This window comes from Lepus europaeus, unplaced genomic scaffold, assembly GCF_033115175.1.
Source record: "Lepus europaeus isolate LE1 unplaced genomic scaffold, mLepTim1.pri SCAFFOLD_80, whole genome shotgun sequence".
NCBI classification, from domain to species: domain Eukaryota; kingdom Metazoa; phylum Chordata; class Mammalia; order Lagomorpha; family Leporidae; genus Lepus; species Lepus europaeus.
The window spans coordinates 968,583-976,240 of record NW_026909609.1 but is presented as its reverse complement, the minus strand read 5'-3'; positions in this window follow the sequence as shown (position 1 = coordinate 976,240).

The window sequence follows — 7,658 nt, the reverse complement described above, 5'->3', positions numbered from 1 at the left end:
AATCAAAGTACAAATGATTTTGGAGAAAAGCAAAGTCTTTTCGTTAGGCAAGTGCATAAAATATCATCTAGACAAACAGAAATATCACGTTTGATTGCCGCATTTCCTCTAGCTTTCTCCCTAGAAAACACGAATGTGTAGAGCTGGTTTCTCCATGTGGACTTCTCATCAGAAACCCTACAAGCTAGGAGAGAATGGCGAGATATAGCCCAGGTACTAAGAGAGAAAAACTGCCAGCCCAGAATATTATATCCTGCAAAGCTCTCATTTGTGAATGAAGGTGAAATTAAGACCTTTCACAGCAAACAGAAATTGAAAGAATTTGTCGCCACTCGTCCAGCCCTGCAAAAGATGCTTAAAGATGTGTTACATACAGAAACACAGAAACACGGTCACCAATATGAAAGAAGGTAAAGGAAGGAAACCTCACAGCAAAAGATCACAGGAATCTCAAACCAGATATTAGAAAATATCTTTGGCAAATGGCAGGGCAAAGTTACTCCTTCTCAATAGTCATGTTGAATGTTAATGGCTTGAACTGTCCAGTTAAAAGACACCGATTGGCTGATTGGGTTAAGGAACAAAACCCATCCTTTTGCTGCTTACAAGAAACCCATCTATCCAACAATGATCCATACAAGCTGAGAGTGAAAGGCTGGAAAAAGATATACCACGCCAACAGAAATGAAAAGAGAGCAGGCGTAGCCATCTTAATATCGGACAACATAAACTTTACCACAAAAACTGTTAGGAGAGACAAAGAGGGGCACTATTTAATGATTAAGGGATCCATTCAACAGGAAGATATAACGATTATCAACATATATGCACCTAATTACAGGGCACCAGCTTATTTAAAAGACTTGTTAAGGGACTTAAAGGGAGACTTAGACCCCAAAACAATAGTACTGGGGGACTTCAATACTCCACTCTCAGAGATAGACAGATCAACAGGACAGAAGATCAACAAGGAGACAGTAGATTTAAATGACACTATAGCCCAAATGGATCTAACAGACATCTACAGAACATTTCATCCTACACCTAAGGACTTTACATTCTTCTCAGCAGTACATGGAACCCTCTCTAGGATTGACCACATACTAGGCCATAAAGCAAGTCTCAGCAAATTCAAAAGAATTAGAATCATACCATGCAGCTTCTCAGACCACAAAGGAATGAAATTGGAAATTGGCAACTCAGGAATCCCTAGAGCACGTGCAAACACATGGAGATTGAACAACATGCTCCTGAATGAACAATGGGTCATAGAAGAAATTAAAAGAGAAATCAAAAATTTTCTGGAAGTAAATGAGGATAACAGCACAACATACCAAAACCTATGGGATACAACAAAAGCAGTGTTAAGAGGAAAGTTTATATCAATAGGTGCCTACATCAAGAAATTGGAAAGGCACCAAATAGATGAGCTTTCAAGTCATCTCAAGGATCTAGAAAATCTGCAGCAAACCAAACCCAAACCCAGTAGGAGAAGAGAAATAATTAAAATCAGAGAAGAAATCAACAGGATTGAATCCAAAAAAACATTACAAAAAATCAGCCAAACGAGGAGCTGGTTTTTTGAAAAAATAAACAAAATTGACACCCCATTGGCCCAACTAACTAAAAAAAGAAGAGAAAAGACCCAAATCAATAGGATCAGAGATGAAATGGGAAACGTAACAACAGACGCCACAGAAATAAAAAGAATCATCAGAAATTACTACAAGGACTTGTATGCCAGCAAACAGGGAAATCTATCAGAAATGGACAGATTCTTGGACACATACAACCTCCCTAAATTGAGCCAGGAAGACATAGAAAACCTAAACAGACCAATAACTGACACAGAAATTGAAGCAGTAATAAAGGCCCTCCCAACAAAGAAAAGCCCAGGGCCAGATGGATTCACTGCTGAGTTCTACCAGACATTTAGAGAAGAACTAACTCCAATTCTTCTCAAACTATTCAGAGCAATCGAAAAAGAGGGAATCCTCCCAAATTCTTTCTATGAAGCCACCATCACCTTAATTCCTAAGCCAGAAAGAGACGCAACATTGAAAGATAATTACAGACCAATATCCCTGATGAACATAGATGCAAAAATACTCAATAAAATTCTGGCCAATAGAATGCAACAACACATCAGAAAGATCATCCATCCAGACCAAGTGGGATTCATCCCCGGTATGCAGGGATGGTTCAACATTCGGAAAACAATCAACGTAATACACTACATTAACAGACTGCAGAAGAAAAACCATATGATTCTCTCAATAGACGCAGAGAAAGCATTTGATAAAATACAACACCCTTTCATGATGAAAACTCTAAGCAAACTGGGTATAGAAGGAACATTCCTTAATACAATCAAAGCAATATATGAAAAACCCACGGCCAACATCCTATTGAATGGGGAAAAGTTGGAAGCATTTCCACTGAAATCTGGTACCAGACAGGGATGCCCTCTCTCACCACTGCTATTCAATATAGTTCTGGAAGTTTTGGCCAGAGCTATTAGGCAAGAAAAAGAAATTAAAGGGATACAAATCGGGAAGGACGAACTCAAACTATCCCTCTTTGCAGATGATATGATTCTTTATTTAGGGGACCCAAAGAACTCTACTAAGAGACTGCTGGAACTCATCGAAGAGTTTGGCAAAGTAGCAGGATATAAAATCAATGCACAAAAATCAATAGCCTTTGTATACACAGGCAATGCCACGGCTGAGGAAGAACTTCTAAGATCAATGCCATTCACAATAGCTACAAAAACAATCAAATACCTTGGAATAAACTTAACCAAAGACGTTAAAGATCTCTACGATGAAAACTACAAAACCTTACAGAAAGAAATAGAAGAGGATACCAAAAAATGGAGAAATCTTCCATGCTCATGGATTGGAAGAATCAATATCATCAAAATGTCTATTCTCCCAAAAGCAATTTATACATTCAATGCAATACCCATGAAGATCCCGAAGACCTTCTTCTCAGATCTGGAAAAAATGATGCTGAAATTCATATGGAGACACAGAAGACCTCGAATAGCCAAAGCAATCCTGTACAACAAAAACAAAGCCGGAGGCATCACAATACCTGATTTTAGGACATACTACAGGGCAGTTGTTATCAAAACAGCATGGTACTGGTACAGAAACAGATGGATAGACCAATGGAACAGAATAGAAACACCAGAAATCAATCCAAACATCTACAGCCAACTTATATTTGACCAAAGATCCAAATCTAATCCCTGGAATAAGGACAGTCTATTCAATAAATGGTGCTGGGAAAATTGGATTTCCACGTGCAGAAGCTTGAAGCAAGACCCATACCTATCACCTTACACAAAAATTCACTCAACATGGATTAAAGACTTAAATCTACAACCCGAAACCATCAAATTATTAGAGAGCATTGGAGAAACCCTGCAAGATATAGGCACAGGCAAAGACTTCCTGGAAAATACTCCAACAGCACAGGCAGTCAAAACCAAAATTAACATTTGGGATTGCATCAAATTGAGAAGTTTCTGTACTTCAAAAGAAACAGTCAGGAAAGTGAAGAGGCAACCAACAGAATGGGAAAAAATATTCGCAAACTATACTACAGATAAAGGATTGATAACCAGAATCTACAAAGAAATCAAGAAAATCCACAACAACAAAACAAACAACCCACTGAAGAGATGGGCCAAGGACCTCAATAGACATTTTTCGAAAGAGGAAATCCAAATGGCCAACAGACACATGAAAAAATGTTCAAGATCACTAGCAATCAGAGAAATGCAAATCAAAACCACAATGAGGTTCCATCTCACCCCGGTTAGAATGGCTCACATTCAGAAATCTACCAACAACAGATGCTGGAGAGGATGTGGGGAAAAAGGGACACTAATCCACTGTTGGTGGGAATGCAAACTGGTTAAGCCATTATGGAAGTCTGTCTGGAGATTCCTCAGAATCCTGAACATAACCCTACCATACAACCCAGCCATCCCACTCCTTGGAATTTACCCAAAGGAAATTAATTTGGCAAATAAAAAAGCCATCTGCACATTAATGTTTATTGCAGCTCAATTCACAATAGCTAAGACCTGGAACCAACCCAAATGCCCATCAACAGTAGACTGGATAAAGAAATTATGGGACATGTACTCCATAGAATACTATACAGCAGTAAGAAACAACGAAACCCAGTCATTTGCAACAAGATGGAGCAATCTGGAAAACATCATGCTGAGTGAATTAAGCCAGTCCCAAAGAGAAAAATATCATTTGTTTTCCCTGATCGGTGACAACTGAGCGCCAAAGGGGAAACCTGTTGAAGTGAAATGGACACTATAAGCAACAATGAACTGATCAGCTCCTGTCCTGACTTCAGATGTACAATGTAATACTTTATCCTTTTTAGTATTTGTTGTTGTTGTTGTGGTTCTAGTACTATTGGTTGAACTCAGTAATTAACACACAATTATTCTTAGGTGTTTAAATTTTAACTGAAAAGTGATCCCTGTTAAATCTAAGAGTGGAAAAAGAGAGGGAGGAGATGAAGAGCTATGGATTATTTAACTATGTGCTTATTTTCAAAGACTTGAATAATCACCTTGTAACAATGATCAGATTTGGTCTATGTTATGTCATGATTTTAAGGAATCTTATTTCAACCAGATATTTTGGATTTTGATATTGGTCTATTATGCTATGTTATATGTGCGTACATATTGTATGTCCACATGGGGAAATTTTATTAAGAGTTTTATTTTAAATGGCTTTTAGATAAGATTGTCCATAAATTTAAGCTGCTAAAATCAATCAAAGATACATTTTAATTTGTATGACCTGAATCTGTGTATCATATGTTTTTAAACTTGTTGGTAGAAAGAAACTAAAAACATTTTATATGGTTGTGCTTAAGTTTACTGGTTAAACAAACTACACCATGTTAGATATTTAAGACGTGTTTTCAAATACATGATTCTGAAAATTTATAGAAGGCATTGGACCTTCTGGTAAATGTTTTCTTAAGTTCTTATCTAAGGGTTGAAATGGTTTGCTAAGTATTCATGTAATATTGCTATTGTCAGCAAGTGATCTAGGACTTGCTCCCTAATTTCTCTATTCTAAGCCCAACTTGTTCTTTCACTTCTCTATTCTCTTCAAGGTAGGGAACTAATTCTATTATGAAGGAATCTGTAGGATGCACAATTTAATCTTTAGACCTTATAAGAGATGGCTAACATTTTTCTGTAATAGCATAGCAAAAATAAGAACTTAACTAATAATCTCATAGCTAGATTCACATCGCCATCAGCGAAGTATACAGTAAGTAGAAAAAAAAAACCTCCCTTTCAGACCAAAGGGAAAGAAAGTTTTAAAGTGAGAATATAATTTTCCTCATGGGCATTGTCTACCTTAGAAAAACTACTACAGAACATGCCTGTCTATAGACTTGTAGTTCAGGCCACCGAAGATTAGAGATGGGACACGGGCACTCCCTTGACTTACATCGTCTGGTCTGCTTTAACACAAACCAGGAGGAAAAGAAAGCTAGGCATCAGAAGCAATGGGTGGCAGGCCTATTAATGGCTGATCTGTACAGTGATCTGCCCTCAAGGAGACCCAACAGGCCAGTCCACTGCAGTGGCTTTCAATGTGGTAAGCCTGGGCTTCAGCAGAAGTCAGCTTGTGAAGAGCCCTGGCAGCTCTGCCAAGAGTTGGATCACTGGAAATGGACCTGCCCTGGAATCGAAGGATGCCCAGGTCAGAGCCACAGATCTTATTGGCTCCAAGCTGAAAAGCCCTTCACTCAGCCCAACTTCCAAAGTGACCACTGCAGTTGAGGGGACAGCCAAGTAGGGTCAGCAACATTGCAGGCAGAACTGTAATTTTCTTGTTAGAGATGCCCCCTGCCTTTACCTGGCCAGCTCTCCTCCCAGGCCAGCCAAGTAATGAAAGTCAACAGAGTGCCTTCCCCTAGGAGGTTCACACCTCCCTTAGGATATACCCCATGTGAAGAGATAGATAGGTCTGGGCCTCTTAACTTACAAGGCCTAAAGCCCACCAGATTATTATCAAGCCCCTTCTATCAGGTTCTATTTGCCTCTCAATCAGAAAACTTAATTGTAGCTTGGACAGCACCTTTCTTAGCTCCTCTAATAATGACTCTGTCCTTTGTTCTAGACCCTGTCTAGTCCACTTGGGCCTCATTCCTTTGTAATCATAACCTCTACTCTACCACCAATGGCTCTACTCCCAACCTGTGTGTACTGATGGTCCTCTTCCCCACTTAATGCTGTATAATTCTTCAGACCTGGTTAAGGCCACTCTTAGGATCATTGGTTACTATCCTCAACCTGTCTTTTATGACCTTGTCTAAATATGATCAGAGTCGGGGAACTTGGAAGGCTTCCATAGCCTTGGCAACTCATGACGACAGCCTAGGGTGGTTACTGGCGCCACAAACTAGAGTGTCAATATGTTGGGTCAACAACAGGAGCCACTGTGCGCTTGCTCCTGATGTGGGATCTCTGTCCTTAATGTGCTGTACATTGTGATTTAATGCTATAACTAGTACTCAAACAGTATGTTTCACTTTGTGTTTCTATGTGGGTGCAAACTGTTGAAGTATTTATACTAAATTGATCTTCTGTATATAAATAGAATTGAAAATGAATCTTGATGTGAATGGAAAGGGAGAGGGAGCGGGAGAGGGGAAGGTTGCGGGTGGGAGGGAAATTATGGGAAGGGGAAGCCATTGTAATCCATAAGCTGTATACTGGAAATTTATATTCATTAAATAAAAGTTAAAAAAATAAATAAATAAATAAAAAACCATTTTAATAAAAAAAAATAATTTGTACGGTTGAAACACTAACTGGTTCATCATGGAGACACCAGCTCTACACATTCGTATTTTCTAGGGAGAAATCTAGAGGAACTGAGGCAAACAAACATGATATTTCTGTGTGTATTGATGACATTTTATGCACTTGCCTACCGAAAAGACTTTGCTTTTCTCCAAAACCATTTTTACTCTGATTTTCTCGGTCCATTGCATACTAATTCCTCACCACTTTGTCCGGATATGACTTGATGAAACCAGAAATATCTGGTTGTATTTTGACTAACTCAATCCCAGATATTGCTACAGCCTCTGTGTTTCTGTTTTCTGGATACTATCAATGGACATTTTTGTTTTGAATGTTTTTATCAGGGAACATTTAATTTTGTACCGTTGAAACACTAATTGATTCATCATGGGGACACTAGCTCTACACATTCGTATTTTCTAGGGAGAAATCTAGAGGAACTGAGGCAAACAAACATGATATTTCTGTTTGTATAGATGACATTTCATGCACTTGCCAAACGAAAAGACTTTGCTTTTCTCCAAAACCATTTTTACTGTGATTTTCTTGGTCCATTGCATACAAATTCCACACCACTTTGTCCATATATGACTGGATGAAACCAGAAATATCTGGTTGTGTTTTGGCTAACTCAATCCGAAATATTGTGAAAGCATCTGTGTTTGTGTTTTCTGGATATTATCGATGGACTTTATTGTTTTGAATGCTTTTAAAAGGGAACATTTAATTTTGTACCGTTGAAACACTAATTGGTTCATCATGGGGACACCAGCTCTACAGATTT